The sequence below is a fragment of the Sceloporus undulatus genome, chromosome 2, assembly GCF_019175285.1.
Source record: "Sceloporus undulatus isolate JIND9_A2432 ecotype Alabama chromosome 2, SceUnd_v1.1, whole genome shotgun sequence".
NCBI lineage: Eukaryota > Metazoa > Chordata > Lepidosauria > Squamata > Phrynosomatidae > Sceloporus > Sceloporus undulatus.
The window spans coordinates 290572420-290588430 of NC_056523.1; the positions used below are offsets into that span (position 1 = coordinate 290572420).

Here is a 16011-nt window from a genome sequence, read left to right on the forward strand (position 1 = left end):
AGGGAGGTGGACGCCCAGGCCCCCTGGAGGCGGAAGCCCCACCTGCCGGCGACCCAGCCCCCATCCTGGGGGTAGAAGCCCCGCCCCCCGGCAAGCGACCTTTAAAAGGTTTGCCAACACTGGAATAGATGGTCGAGAATACATTGGAAATCAGTAATACTGTAGGAGTTCAAAAGCATGAAGTAGTATGTAAAACATAGTGGTCCATCTAGCCTAGATAAGTAGCAGTGATTTCCAGGGTTCAGGCAACATTCTTTCCTAGCCATGAGCCCAGAGATGGTGGCATCTCACCACCGGGGTCGTCTCCTGGTGCAGGGGCTGGGGTTTGGTGGTTGGGCGTTCAGGGGGCAGGGCCAAAGGGCACACTCTCTGCTGCCAAGGGACGCTCTACACACAAGTAAATCTGTGCTAGGCAACAAGGAAGGGGTAGTAACTAGGGCTGACCCTGCTTAGCTCCAAGATCAAAAGGATCTGATACCTTTAGGGTATTTAGTTTAGACTGACATAAATTCAGGAATTAATGTATTGTAACATTAATGTACTGCCGTTTCTTTATGAAAAGTGAAAGAACACGTCCTAATAATGGATTTATATAAAATGTAAGAATTCTGTTTTCATATGCATTTGTTTTGAATGATTATAAGAAAAACCAAAACCTTATTTTTAAAATCCCAAAAAGATTGATGCTTTTGATTGAAAAATTACTTTCATGTAATTTTCTAGTCTAGAAAATGTAATTGGATTGAAGGAGAAGCAGAGATGCACAAGTACAAATATAACTTTGAACAGGAATACTAGTAAGTGCAGTCTTGTTAGTAATGGAGATAGTAGTTTTTAAAAGTTTTGGTTATTAAAACATAATATGTTCCACAATGGAAGGGCATGAGATAAAAGTACAAATATATTCAGAGGTCAATTTGAATGCATTGTGTAATATCATTTTAGCTTTACAATGGCTTTTATTATTCGTTTCTTTACAAGTGGAGTTGTTAGATTTTTCTATTTTTTTAAATAAATAGTCTCCTCATTTGTCTTCATTGCTTTCCTTTTTTCCACTATAATATCTCTTGAATATTATGGCTGTGATTCTGATTCATGCAAATGGTAATTATACATACCCCACACACACACACACACGCGCACACACACTTGGGGATTCTGAGCAATTATTTGCATCTGTTCCTTATGATACACAGGAATTATGGAAAATTTACTGTTTTTTTCTCTATAGACAGAGGGGCCTTTATATTTGTGTAAAATTTCTTCCACATCTTCCTCAACCAAAGTTGCGTACTTACCTGGACTGGGACCGACAGGAGGCTCATATTGGTGCCAGGACCAGAGAGAACCTCACCCTTATGTCTATAAGAGGCGCTCTTGTCTTTAGCAGGGCTGTGTATAAGTAAAGAAAGTTTCCTTTTCATTATGGCCTCGAGACTGAAATGCTTTCTTCTTGCGTCCTTGTGATTCCATCCTTTCCACTATGTCTGTCTGAACTTTGTCTCAAATACAGATGCATATTGGATCTAGGAGATGTTTGTTGTTTAAAAATCCTATTAATGTTATTAGTTATAGTATAAGAAGATTTAAAGCCAAAGGAATAGAAAAGCACAACAATAAATGATAATTGTATCAAGAGCTTAGTCAGTGATAGAAGCTTGTGTGTTTTGTGAGCTTGTATATTAAGGTGTTTGATAAGAGTACAGTGCCACCTTAGCTCATGGCTTACAGGGGACATTATTGACAAGGAAGTGCTTCCTGATTTACAGATAATCATGCTGCCTGTTAACACAAAAAGACTTCTTTGGGATGAATGTGAATTATGACTCACAACCTTCTTCCTCCCTTTCTTTTCTTTTCTTTTTGCATTCAAGTGACTGCTTAGAAGCAAGATTGATCCTCCCCCAGGATGAATCAGTAACTAGCTATGTAGTAGATAACCATTTTTTTTCAAAGGGCAGAATGAAAATTCATTGGCCAAGAGCCAGTTTACATTGACTAGCAAAAGCGGAGCTTTCCCCTCTTTGTTCCAGCCTCTGAACACACTTTAACAGGATTCTGTGGGTTTTTGGGCTAAATGGCCATGTTCTGGAAGAATTAATTCCTGACATATCACCTGCAACTGTGGCTGGCATGTTCAGAGGGTGGTGGCATGGAAGTTGTGGAGTATTATACCTGTGGGGCTTTTGTTGGGAGGAAGTGGGTTTTTTTGTATGTTAATGGTGGAGTTAGTTTGTGTGTTGTACTGTGTTTGAATGGGCGTAGCCTGGAGGTGTGTTGTATGGAGAATATGCGAAGGGATTTATGTGGCAGACAATAGATTACCAATTAAATAGACATGAAATTCTCCACACACTTCCATCCAACACCCTCTGAGATGCCAGCCAGAGTTGCAGGCAAAACATCAGAATAATTTCTTCCAGAATGTGGCCATATAGCCCCAAACCCCACAGAAAGTATGGATGCTGGTCATAAAAGCCTTCGATTTCACAATCTTAACAAGACTTTATTCTCCGCTTCTCCTTCCACCACCAGATATTTTTTTTTATTTTTTTTTTTTTTTTTTTGCTTCTTGTGCTTCATAGGGTCTGCTGTTGACATGCCTCTCTCTCTCTCTCTCGTCTCGCTCTCTCTCTCTCTCCTTCCCATCTGATTCCAAGAAAACTGTCTCAGCAGTGAACCAGTGTTGTTGTCTGTAATGGACTGGTTGACGGCAACACAAAACTGAAACAATCCAGACAAGACAGAGGGTCTGGCCCTCGTTGAAACCTGATCGCGAAATAGGGATCTCTGAGTTACACTCCCCCGAAATCTGGGGCCCACAACTTAGATGTACTTATGAACTCAACACTAAGCCCGAATGACCAGGTTTTCAGCAGTAGCCAGGAGTGGCATTTTCCACAGTTAATACTAGCTGTGCTATTTGTGCCCAAAGAAGCCAGGTCTGGCTATGGTGGCACACATCTTGATTATGGTACATCGCATTTGGACTATTGTAATGCCTTCTTTGTGGGGCTGCCTTTGAAAACTGTTCAGAAACTTCAATAGGTTACAAAATGCTGTAGCTAAAACATTGACTGGGGCTAGTCATCGGGAGCAGCCTTTTTGAAACAGTTCCAATGGCTACTGGTTCATTTTGGACACAATTCAAAGTGCTGGTCATGACCTATAAAGTCCTATGTGGCTTTGGTCCAGACTATCTGAAAGATTGCATTTCACTATACAAGCCTGTATATATACTATACAAAGTTTCTGGTGGCAGGGGGAGATGTTCTCGCAATCCCATCACCATCATAGGTCTACCAGTAAACCCTTTTCCATGTCCTTAGCTGCTCCCAGACTGTGGGATTGCTTCCATAGGAAGATAGGCTGGCTCCCTCTACTCTTCTTTCCTTGGCAGACAAAAGACTTTTATTCAAGCAGGCTTTTAATGATTATTTGGTTGCAGGGAACCATTTATGGCACGTGTGTGCTATTTTTTAAAACTTTGTTTATATATTTAAAAACAATTATTGGCATTTCAAACTGTTGATTCTTTAATTGTGTTTTAACTTTCTTATTATCAGGTTTTTAGCAAATCTTGTTTTTATGAAGCACTTTGAATCCCATGCCAGGAGAAAGGCAATATGTAAATTAAATAAACAAATGAATAATAAATAAATATTAGGGGTCTCATGTGTGCTGCAGAAATAATGCAGTTTGACACTACTTTTAACTATCATGGCTCAATGCTATGTAATTCTGGGATTTGTAATTTTGTGAGATACTTAGCCATCGCTGTCAGAGTCAACAAACTACAAAACCTAGAATTCCTTAACATTGAGCCACAACAGTTAAAGTAGTGTCAGACTGTGTTATTTCTGCAGTGCAAATTAGACCAGGATTTCTCAAATCTATGGAATTAATCTTTAGGACTGAATAGAAGGGATTACACTGCAGAGAGAAATAGAACCTGCAACCTCTGCAAGTTCCACTGACCAAACTGTTGCCATCAGTGTAAGCAGACTATTGGTTCCTGACCATAATCTAGGACAGTAGTGACTCGCTTTTCCAGGCTGGAGGTCAGGTTCTTCAGATAGCGATCTGATGGTTGGAATAATATTTTGTTATACAGACTGACCACCTACTAAAACGGTAACCACACAGCAGTACGTTCACAACTGTTTACCACAAAAGCCTACTGTATATACTCATGTACAAGAAATTTTAGTAAAAACATTGCTCCCAAATGCTGGGTCAGCTTATCCAAAGTTAAATGTATAGCAGTACAGAAGTACATGTACCGTATATACTTGACTATAAGTCGACCACATGTATAAGTCAAGGGCAAGTTTCAGGGCCAAAAATAAGGATTTTGCTATGACCCATGGATAGGTCAAGGGTAAACTTTAGGGGCATATAGCAAAGGATCTAAAGGACGAAGCAAAGCAAAACAATGTCAAAGAACTTACAAAAGTCCAGCAAACATAACTGTTTGTGCTTACTCTTAAGGCTGGATGGATGAGAGAGTAGAGGGGGTCGGTGCTTCACATATTATACTCCTGCTTTTCACCAGGGGATGGTTCCTTCTTTTAACTAAGAGTTAAGATACACTACTTACATTGACCCATGGATAAGTCAACTCAGGTTTTTGGGGTCCAGTTTGTGACCTAAATTTCTAGACTTATATATGAGTATATACGTACTGTACTTCAACCCATTTTCTGAGTAGAGTGGCAAAAAGTGAGAGCTTAGTCTGTCCTGGAGCACTTAAAAGAAGCATTGATGCCCCTTTACTCTCTCATCCATCCAGTCTTTAGAGTGAGCACAGTTATGTCTGCCAGATTTTTAAAGTTCTTCGACATTGTTTTCCTTTGCTTCATTATTTACATCCTTTGTTACATACCCCTAAATTTTACCCTTGACTTATCCATAGATCATATGAAAATCTATAATTTTGACCCCAAAACCTGCCCTGGACTTATACATGGGGTCAACCTATGGTCGAATATATACAGTATTGTATATAAATAGGCATAGTAGCATGTAAAATCCATAAGAGAGATGTCTTATTTTATGTTTGGAAAATCTTGATTTTTTTTTTCAAATTGAAAACATTTGTTTTCATTACAATTCAAATTAGGTATTTTTTGTTTTTTGTTTTGTTTACAATTATACCTTGATTAAAATTGACAGGGTTATCAGGGACAGATAAAATTGATCTGGGAACAAAATCATGTTCCTGACAAGAAGTTTCAGATGCAGAATAAATTCAAATGATGCCTTGCTGTGGGATGAACAACCTTCTGAGTTCTTGGGGCTGCATTTGCATATGCCCCTGGCCTTACTGGACTTCAGAGGCTTGTTGCAATCATAACTCTCATTTTATTCTCCTCCCCACAGTTTTCCCCGCTGCCCTGTCCAAAGGGTATGGGATACAATGGTGCCCTGTCTCCCTCCATGTGAGTTGCAACTCTGACAGCAGTTCCAAGCCCAGGCCTCAACGAGACTTGGTTTTATACATCACTACTGTAACATCAGAAAATCTATGGAGAACGTAGTATACAATAGAGGTCCTTTAACTGATGGTTTCCATAATCCCCTTTTATTTGGACCACCTAAGGGCCAACACTGCAGACTGTGTGGCTATTTCTGATAAAGGACCTTTTTACACTATGCAATTATTATTATTATTATTATTATTATTATTAGTAGTAGTAGTAGTAGTAGTAGTATTTAAAGTATTTATAACCCGCTCCTCAGCCAAAAGGCTATCAGAACGGCTTACATTTTAAAAATTAGACATTTCCCTGCCTTCAGGCGTACAATCTAAAGAGACAAGACACAAAAGGAGAAGGGAATGGCAGTGGGGAAGGGGAGAAGTCCAGCAGATCTTCTCTCCCCCTGATGTCTGGAGTAAGGACCCTTCTTTTTTTCAGGCAAGGCCTGGAGTTGGCCTGCCCATCTCTCCCTCTGGATGATGGTGGATTGAGAGAGGGCCTTATAGCACAGTAGTTCCACTTTACTGCATCCTATGGGATCTTGGTGTTTGGTGAGGCATTAGAACAGTGATGGCGAACCTTTTAGAGGCTGAATGCCCAAATTAAATGGCCAAATTAAAAGGCACCGGGTGTGTAGGATTGAAACCTACATGCCCTTGGCAGTTCTATAACCTATATTACATTCAGAGTGGGTGTTTGAAATACCACCAAGACATGTTCTTTTGAGGTTTTTAAACAGAGGAAGGAGATGGCCATCTGTCTGGGATGCTTTTATTGTGTATTTCTGGATGGCTGAGGGTTGGACTTAATAGCCCTTGAGGTCTCTTCCAACTGTATGATTCTATGTGTGAAAATATAGAATGTATAGACATCCAAAACAGGTTTAACTTTTACATTTTATGGTGTATTATAACTTTCCTCTTGTTTTGGTATGCAGCATAGCGGTGTATCTCATTCTCAGTGGACATTCAGTGTTCCATCTAATAAAATTAATGAAAGTAAGGGGGAAGGTAATTAAATCTGTCATGTACTTATCTGTTGGTTTCAGGCATTGATTATCAAAGCTAAAGCAAAGAGACAGCTGGTGGCAGTCTTGTCAGCCCTTCTGAATATCATAGTAGAACAGTTTGTACAGGTAATTAATTACTTGCAGGGTTATAGAATACAATAGCTGGCCAGTATCATCATGTCACTTTGGCTTGGGTTTTTTTTTTTACATGTTATATTCCATGGATGCATATATGTACATTTGATGCTCCCCCCCCCCATCTCTTTATAATTGATTTATGTTTTCCTGGTTCTTGGGAGAAGTTACTTATTTCAATTCTCAACTTCTATTTCAATTCTCAATTTTATTAGTCAGCAAGCATATGAGAATTGCTGCTCAGCAAGTCCTAAACTGTCATTCAAGAAGCTACTACATCAAGAGGAATTCTGAGGCTGAACTCTGCTATGTTGAGAATTAATTCTAGAAATCACCATACCTCTAGATTGCCATCTAGATAGAGTGCTTAATTTAACTTTCTAAGTTGAGTTTCAGTCATTCTGTTGCCGCAATGCTTTGGATTTTTGCTGACTTGACAAAATATCTGGATTTGGATTTTCCAGTTTGAAAACAGATTATTGACACAGTATTTCCTGGGTCTTTCAGATATTTTGGACTATAGAGTTTATCTTCCCTGGGCATTCTGGTGTGGCTGACAGAATCATAGTCTAAAACATTTGAGTGGCATCAGGTTGGAGATTAATTTCTGAACTCCTAGCACTCCATTCCTGCTTACCATACCTTTATCATGTTAACCAAAAAGGAAAAAAAGAAGAAGATGGATAATGTGTGCCTTATATTGTTACAATCTTGTGAATAAAAGAAAACTTAGAGGTGATTAAAAATGGAAGGAGGAGCAGATTCTGTATAATGACAAGATTAGAAAGTGGATAGATGGGGATTTAGCAAAGAACTAGAAGAGAGAAGATTGAAATACCGTATATACTTTGACTATAAGTCAACCTCATGTATAAGTCAAGGTCAATTTTTGGGGTCAATTATTGATTTTTATATGACCCGTGGATAAGTCAAGGGTCAGATTTAAAGAGGCAGCCCAGCTGAGAAGAGGCTGCAGGGGTGATTGATTGCCTTTCCAGCTGGGTTTCCCCCTTTGGAGGCAATCCAGCTGGGAAGAGGCTGTAAGGGTAATGGATCTCCTTCTCTGCCTCTTCCCAGCTGGGTTTCCCCTTCCGGAGGCAGCCTGGCTGCAAAGAGGTGTGGAGGATGAAGGTTTGCCCTTCCTCCTACTGTACTGACCCATGTATAAGTCGACCCAGGATTTTTTTGGGCCAATTTTTAACCTAAATTTTTCGACTTATAAACAAGTATATACAGTACTGGTAAATGGGTCAGCAGTCAAGTCCCCCCCCCTCAAGTTAAAGGTATAAAAGAAATGGGATAATAATTAGGTTAGCGATCAAGAGAACATTTCTTCAGAAGATTAGAAGCAGTGGAAGGCAGATTATAGAAGTGGAGGTTAAATTATGAAAAAGAAAAGAAGGAATAGTTGGAGCAAGAGATAATAATATTAATAAATATGGTGGGAGAAATTAAGAGGAAAACAATAGAAAGCAAAAACAACAGTAGGAATATGTTAATGAAAATGACAAAAGAGAGGAAAAGTCATCATGACTAGATGTAGAAGTGGAAGGAAACTGATTTGAGGGAGATTAATAGAAACAACATTATCTCTAAAGAAAATGGCTGAGGAGGACCACAGACTGATTGTGGGCTGGGCTTGAGCCAGGAGTATGAGTCAAAGTCAAAACAATATGCATTTACACACACGCCATTCATGTACAAACTTATAGGCACTCACCACCCCATACACAGTCCCCTTTTCGTTCATTAAATGAAGTGTTGAATGAGAAGGACCACATTTGTTTCTTCCACTACCCTACTGCTTAGTGTATGTTTAGAAAGCTAAAGAATGGGGGGGGGGGGGATACTATTTCTCCCACTCCTCTACCCTCTTTTCCCAGAGAAGCCTGGCAGGAAGCCAAATGGGGAAAACCATAGAATCTTGAATCTCCCCACCACCACTCTGAGAAGAAGGAAAGGAGGACATGGCAAGAAGATGAATAGAGAACCATGTTTAAAAGCAGGTAATAGCCCTCAAAGGGGAATAGGAATGAATAAGCTTAAGGAAATAGATGAAAGAGTGAGTGAGAAAAAGTATACATAAGTCCACATGGATAACGTTTAAAATGGCATAGAATTTTCACTATCCATGCTTAGAAAGCATGAGAACAGGCAAGAATACAGCAAAGAAATTGAATTGACTAAAAGAGATTATCACTCCAGCCCCTTTCTCGGTGCACTCATGTAAGTTAATTAAAATGGGAATATATCACTTTGCAGGCAGCCACCTCTTCTCACCTAAGGAATGCTTAGGACTCTTCACTCCCTCCTCTTTACTCATACCTGGAACTGGGAAAAAGGAGGAGATGGCGGGTTACACACCGCCATTAAAGTATGTGCGGAGCGCGTACTAGGGTTAGGGAGATGCGGTGCTTCCGCACCTCCCTAACCCTAATACACGCTCTGCGTGTAAAAAAATGACGGCGGCCGTTCCAGACGGCCGCTGCCATTTTTACATAGCGGACGCTGTGCTTTCGCATGTGTCGTGGCGGCTATGACGTCGCAAGTGTGCCACCAGCGCTTCGCGGCGTCATAGCCGCGCCGTGAGAAGGAGCTCCATTTTGGAGCTCCTTTTTTGCTCCGCGAGGGAGTTGCGCGGTTTGGCTGCTGCGACTCCCTCGCGGAGCAAACAGCAGCGCCGGGAGACCGCCGCAAAGCAGCGGTTTGTAACGCCTCCAAGTAAAGCAGAATGATGCAGAGCTCTGCAAAGGCAAAATCCACACCAGTAATGTCTATTAAGCAACTAAGGCCTGGTACACACTGGTGGTGAAACATCACCCCTCTTTGCTGTGGAGCATTGTTACAGCAACCCAACTGCAGGGCAGTGCTGCACAACAAAAAAAGAAGCTGCCTAGAGTGGTTTCATTTTTGCAACATTGTAAGGGCTGTGACGCCATTTCCTCTATGAATGTGTGGTCGGTGCCGCTCAATAATAGTGCCGCCCACACACCATAGGGCTCGGGAACATGCAGTTGATGCGCACTCCTGAGCCCTACTATCACTGTCAGGGCACCGCTTCCTGGCGGTGTGTACCATGCCTTAGATTTTCTCTGATACGTTGGGAGGCCAAAAGAGGGGGGGGGGGGGGGGGGGGGGAGGAAAACCAGAAAAAGAAAGACCAAAAAGTGGGCGACATCATATGATTCCAATTTTTAAAATATTTGTGGTAGGTCCATCATGATGGATAATTGCTTCTGAGCACCATAACTCTTTTTTCTACCAAGAATAAAACAAACACACTTCAGAAATCTCAATATAAACTTACTCCCTAAACATAATACAACCTTATTAGGAAACCTGGCTTTTTCAGAATATTCCTATTTTATATTAAAGATATTACTTGCTCCATGCTAGCCATCATTCCTGCTTCCCTACTCTAGTTCTTCCAAAGCAACTCTCTGTAAAGAATGCTAAAGTGATGGTAACTACAACTGTTCATATGTAATGCTAAAGTATATTATTAAAAAGAGTCAGTATGGTTTAGTGGTCTAAGTACTGGTCTAGGAATCTGGAAAACCAGGATTCATATGCATGCCTTAGCCAAGGAAACCCACTGGGTAACCTTAAGCAAGTCGCATCTTCTCAGTCTAAGAGGAAGGCAATGATGAATTTCCTTCTGAACAAATCTTACCAAGAAAACTCAATGATAGTATACTATAAGTCTCAGGTGACCTGCACAGAAGCAGAGGAAGAAAAGCAACTTTTGACACAGTGCTCCAAGGAGAATGGAAATAAATAAAACACGATGTTACAGATTTGTGGGGCTATAGAGTCAGAAGGGCATTGTAACTATATATATGTGTGTGTGTGTGTGAAAAAGACCAAGATTTTGTAGTGGTCAGTAGTGGTCTTATTGGTGGAGAGTCAACCATTTTAAAGAGCAAAAGGAAGAGAACACAGCAATGAGAAGAAACACAGTCAATTTTGGGGCAGATGCGCAAATGACACACAAATGATACTTCTTCCTAAACTAGTCATGAAGAATAATATAGCATAGATGACACATTTCCAAGCTGGGGATAAGAAAATAAATCCACATCCAGGTGATCATCCAAAGAAAGAAAAGCACATACATTGATTAGTTCTGATGTTAACTAAACCATAGTTCATGAACTTGCTTTCTAAAAGGTTCATTGGAGGTAAACATATCAGTTTAAACACTCAGTTTAAATTAGGAAATACATACTTCTGATCTCTTTCTTACAAGTATGCTGCCAGAAGAGAGAGGAAATGGAACACAAGCCAGGTGTTGTTCTCATTCACTTTGTAGTAAACTGGTCTTCATTCACTAAACTGGTACTCATTTGCTTTGTTCTAAACTGGTTTAGGTTTATGTTCAAAATGAACTGTTGATGGTATACGTTATGTTGCTTTTAAATGGATTTTAGTGTACAATTCAGCTGTGCCCTATAAGTTGTGCCAATAATTTCAGACTTTCAGTTATTGGCATGAGTGACAGGTGGATCTGTTGCCATGGGAGTGTCAAATTCACTCTTGGTTTTACAGCTGATCCTCATGAAGCTGCTTCAGGGAGTCACCTAGATCCTGGTTCCTATTCCTGTTAAAGTTTTGGCTGTGGAAAAGTTCCTGTACAACCTAGAACGGCTACAAAAGGAATGGCTGTACATTTTTTGCATGAAATCACTACTCTGTGGCAATGGAACCACTGGCTGTCTCAGTAACTGGATAATAAAAATTGTATTGTACTTAAGAATTGGAAAAAATATTCCAGCATGGGGATATAAATCATACCAGGATGAGATGGTAGTTTTTTTTAAAAAATTCAACCATTGTTTTATTCGGTGTATTTTCTAATTCTTTTATCTCAATGTATTTTTCAGTCTGCAAAACAATAGCTTGTGTAATTTAGTGAATGATGCATGGCTGTTTAAGCTGTTAAAATATTCAGTTTGTGGCTAATGAAAAATGTTCACTGTATAGGCACTTCAATTTATTATTTAGCATGCTTCACTTGGCTCCTGTGCATTATTAGCTAGTACTGAAAAAAGTTGTGTCTACTATTGTAGCTTAACTTAATCAATTACACAGACCTAATTACATATTTTCCAAGAATTTAAGAAGCTAGTCTTTGTCACATGACTGCATTTATCAACTTAGATTTTTTAACATGCACTGGAAGAAAGAAAATGGATTCTTAAATGGATTTAAGAATTCACATGCTGACTGTGTGGCATTGTGAGAACTGGAAGGGATATGTTCCTAGTTGGAGCAAAATATGCTTCCCTAAAAGAGAGGAAATGATGACTATGTAAGAGAAGCATTGTCAGTGGCAGTAAAATGGTGGATTAACAGCATTTATCTGGAATCAGAATTTGGAAACATAACTTTTTTGAATTACAGTTCCCAGAATCTTGCAGCAAGCATGGCTACTGCCTATCTTGGCTAGGTGATTTTGGCAGCTATAGTCCAAAAATAACTTTTCCAAGCTTTCTGCAATGCCACTTCACCAAGCTGCATAGGGTTAGTAATGCTGTAGAAAGCAGAGAATGCTGTTGCAAAAGTAGGATAGATACGTTTAATGAAAGTTTTTTTTTAAATGTTAAGGGGAAATGTGTGTTCCCTCCAATTAATCTGTTTCCCCATCAGAAGGTAAACTAAAAGACAGATTATTTGCCCAGCAACTGGAGTTTAAAGCAGATATAGGGTCTGACTTCAAGATCTTATTTCATTGAACCAATATTTTTTCTGCTTATTTTAAAGAAGAAAAAGTAATTTCCCCCAAATCCCTCCTAAATACATTCCCCCAACATTAATTTTTTTCTTTAGATTGATAGGACAATTAGCTCCAAGTCTATTTCCTCCAGATTCAATACTACAGTCAATTGCTGTTAAACTGTTAATCTACTCAATTTCACTTTGCCAGGCAATTCATCCTCCTCACATTAATATCTGTCTCACTGTGATCATCACCCAAACATATATCCTTTCTCTCCTAATAAGCCAATTTTCTATATGTGGGAAATTGTGTGTTTTATTCTAATAGGCAGTAGCATTCAAACATTTCAACTTCCACTTACAGTCTCAAGTAGCATAATTCTAAAAAGATTATTTTGGGATTTCTAAAAATGATTTTAAAGATTTTTTAAAAGGAAAATTGTCTATACATTTGAGTAATCACTATATCAGATAAGTACACATATAATAATGTTCTCTGTTTTGGGGATCACTATGTAATGTGGCCAGTTTTGGAATGAATATGGCTGAAATGGTTCCTTTTTTGTGTGGAGAATGTGGATGGTCATGATTTTTCTTACTTTTCAGTGCAGTTTTGATCTAAGGGACTGGATGCATAGAAAAACCTTTTACAGAGATGTTTGGGGTAGGGATATAAGCCATTAAGGACATACTGATAAAATGACCAGACATTCAAAAGTAAGCCTGACTGAATTCATTGAAACTTATTCTTAGTCGTGTGTTGAGAATCGCAACCTAAATAGTATTTAAACCAGTGGTATTTGCTTTATTTAATATGTTTTAAAATGAGAATTGTGGAAATGAGAATGTTTCAAGCTTTTCTTCTGTATGGGACGAAGTGGAAAGTATGTGTATACAAATGGATCATTTAATTATAGCTGATACAAATTTACACACGCTGAATAATTTAGAAAGCTGAATTCCCTGGGCTTGGCAATTAAGAGTAGCAGAAAAAAGCCAAGAAGATTAAGAAGCCAAATTAACTTTCTCTACATTGTGAACAAGCTATCTTATTTGTTCTTGTTATACAGCTGCTGATGGAGAATTATATATTATTAAATGCGAAAATAGAAACTCATTGGAATAGTTCCCATTAAATTTGCCCCTCAGCAGATGTATCTGCAGTGTGGAAACAAACATCTCTGGTTTAGCATGTAGAGAGATGTTGTAGCACCTTTGAAACAAACTGAAAGAAAGAGGTTGGCAGAATGAGCTTTCATAGAAAGCTCATGCTCCAACCTCTTTCTTCCAGTTTGTCTCAAAGATGCTATAAGATCTCTTTACATACTGATTCTGCCGACTAACACAGTTGTATCTTTGAATTCTACTGTCTCTGGTTTAGTTCAATACGGAAATGCATTGTAGTTGAATCTGTTCAGTATATGTTGTTAAATTACTGTAGTGAAGACAGCATTAACATTAATAAAATCAATTGAAATATTATTTTTCAACCCAAATATTGTGAAGCTAGAAAATTTAAAAGATCTTTCAATTCTAAAAGGTATGCAGTTATCAGTACTAAAGGTGCCTAAAGTGTTTGTTGATTGTATGTATTTGTTCTGTAGAACAGTAAGCCTCTGGTCAAACTGAACAAAAAACATTAATGTTACTAGCACAAAATAAGAGCAAGCGTATCCTAAGGTCTTGGGAAAAGAGGGCTCTGTCTTCTGCTATAGTCCTCATCTAGAACCCCAGCTCCCTCTGTGTTTGCTATTTCTGTTGGAAGAATAATTTCTATGTATACTGATGGAAACTTATATTTGACTGCAGAGAGCAAGTGTGGGAGTCTCACATTAATCAGAGTATCAAATATTTAAATCCAGTATTCTCCATTGAGTTTTCTGATATGGTTTAGCATCTTCTTTTCATACCTGCTCTCTTTTTAAAAATACCTCATTTATTAAGTCATTCTTGATAGGTCTTGGTTTCCATAACTTTTATCATCTGGCTCACCCAGATCACATACTGTATTTCATTTTGTCAATATTCTTCTTGATCTGTGGTGCTCAGCAGTGGGCACTGTGTTCCATGTGAGGTCTGACCAAAGCAGAACGGAGTGGCACTACTTCTTCTCCTGATCTGTGACCCTGTAGATCTACTTGTTTTAAAGTAATTGGATCTGAAGGACAAAAAAATACACATTCATTAAGATTATATTTTATATTTACAATGTCTGTGTTTTCTTCCAGTAGACTGGAAGTGTGGCAGTCATGAACCGTTTCAGTATTCCTGGTGTATGAGAAGAGAGAATATCAAATTTCTGCCACTTTCAATATTGAAGCTAAGTAAAAACGGCTTTTTGAGCTGGATTTGCTACAGGTGTTTTTGAGATAGAAGTAGTGAAGTGAACATCTGTAATTACTGCTAGGAACAACGCTGTCATTCAGTGAAGGAAGGAAGAAAAAGGGTGATTGGCAGGGAAATGAAGATATATGATGTGAGCTTTAGCAATGTTTCTGATTTGCCATACAAAATCCCACCTTCATACTTAATCCATAGTAGCTAATTTCTCCCTTACCAATCCTGGGGAAAAGCCCAGGAGGGGGGGGGGGAGGAGGAGGAGGAGGAGGAGCAGCACACATGCACCCTTCCCCAGCCATGGATGTCCTTTACTTGCCCTTCCAGGCCATGGCTGCCCTTCACTTGTGAATACTGTAATCAAATCTGCAAATGTTAAACTCACGAAAGTGGAGGGTAGACTATATACCAGCTTCTCTCTCTACTTCCCACTTCCCCTCTTTGTCCTGAGCTTATTTCATTTGCTGCAAACTAAGTTCAAATGCAAAAATAGTTTACATTAAATTAACTCAGCCAGGGGAGGGGGGAGGCACAGTTTTATCCATCCCAGTATGCTCACACAAAAGCAAACTGCTGCAAGCTCTCTTTACCTTGTGTGATCTTCCTCATTAATAACATTTGCCATCTTGATCCCATTTCACATTGCTTGGCCACATGTTTCCCATTTTTTATCTGGGAAATGTAGGAGGGTTTGGAATTATCCCATGAGATTTAATTTTTTTGCTTAAGGTATTTAATTATTCCTAGTTTACCAAATCACCTCTTATATTTATAATTTATAGTGTAATTATATAAGCCACTGTTTTTCATGTTAATACTTCACTTTGGATCTCAGTACAGTTTCTGGTCTCATTTCTTTTTTTAACTTGTAACCCCATTTTGCATCTTGACTAATATAGAACATATTTTATATGCATTTTACAGGAAAGGTAGCTTAACATAAAACATAAATTAATTGTTATATTTGAGAGAGTCCTGACTAATAGCATTTCCAGTTTGCGCATATTCGTTTTTGTATGTAATTTAAAGTTACAATGATGATAGGTCTGTATGGCTGAAATTGGAGATTGGTTGGTTGATTTCAGGTTGCCCATTTTTTTGCAGAGTGGAAAAGTGCAAGAGCTGTAAGAATATCCCTACTACAAGGAGAATGCAGGTATATATGATCTTGCTATCTTAAGAGCAGCAGACGCAGTTGGACATTATTCTCTCTGTCTCATAATAACATAATAATATGCTGCATATTGCAGATTGAAATGGAGAGGCATGTTCTGAGTTCTGAGTAGGCATAGCAAAAAATCTATGATAGTAATATGCTTTAGAAGCTTTGTA

At 38.9% G+C, this 16011-nt stretch overlaps 1 protein-coding gene across 2 annotated transcripts in view; it reads left to right on the forward strand.

The window, feature by feature from the left end:
- SV2C (synaptic vesicle glycoprotein 2C) overlaps positions 1-16011 on the forward strand; it is a 134497-nt gene that overhangs the window by 15661 nt on the left and 102825 nt on the right. The window contains exon 2 of one of the 2 annotated variants that reach the window (XM_042454228.1): positions 15784-15835. The exons of the other annotated variant lie outside the window; for it this stretch is intronic. The gene's annotated coding sequence lies outside the window, so the exon portion shown is untranslated. The remainder of the gene's footprint in view (positions 1-15783; positions 15836-16011) is intronic. 2 annotated transcript variants of the gene reach the window in all.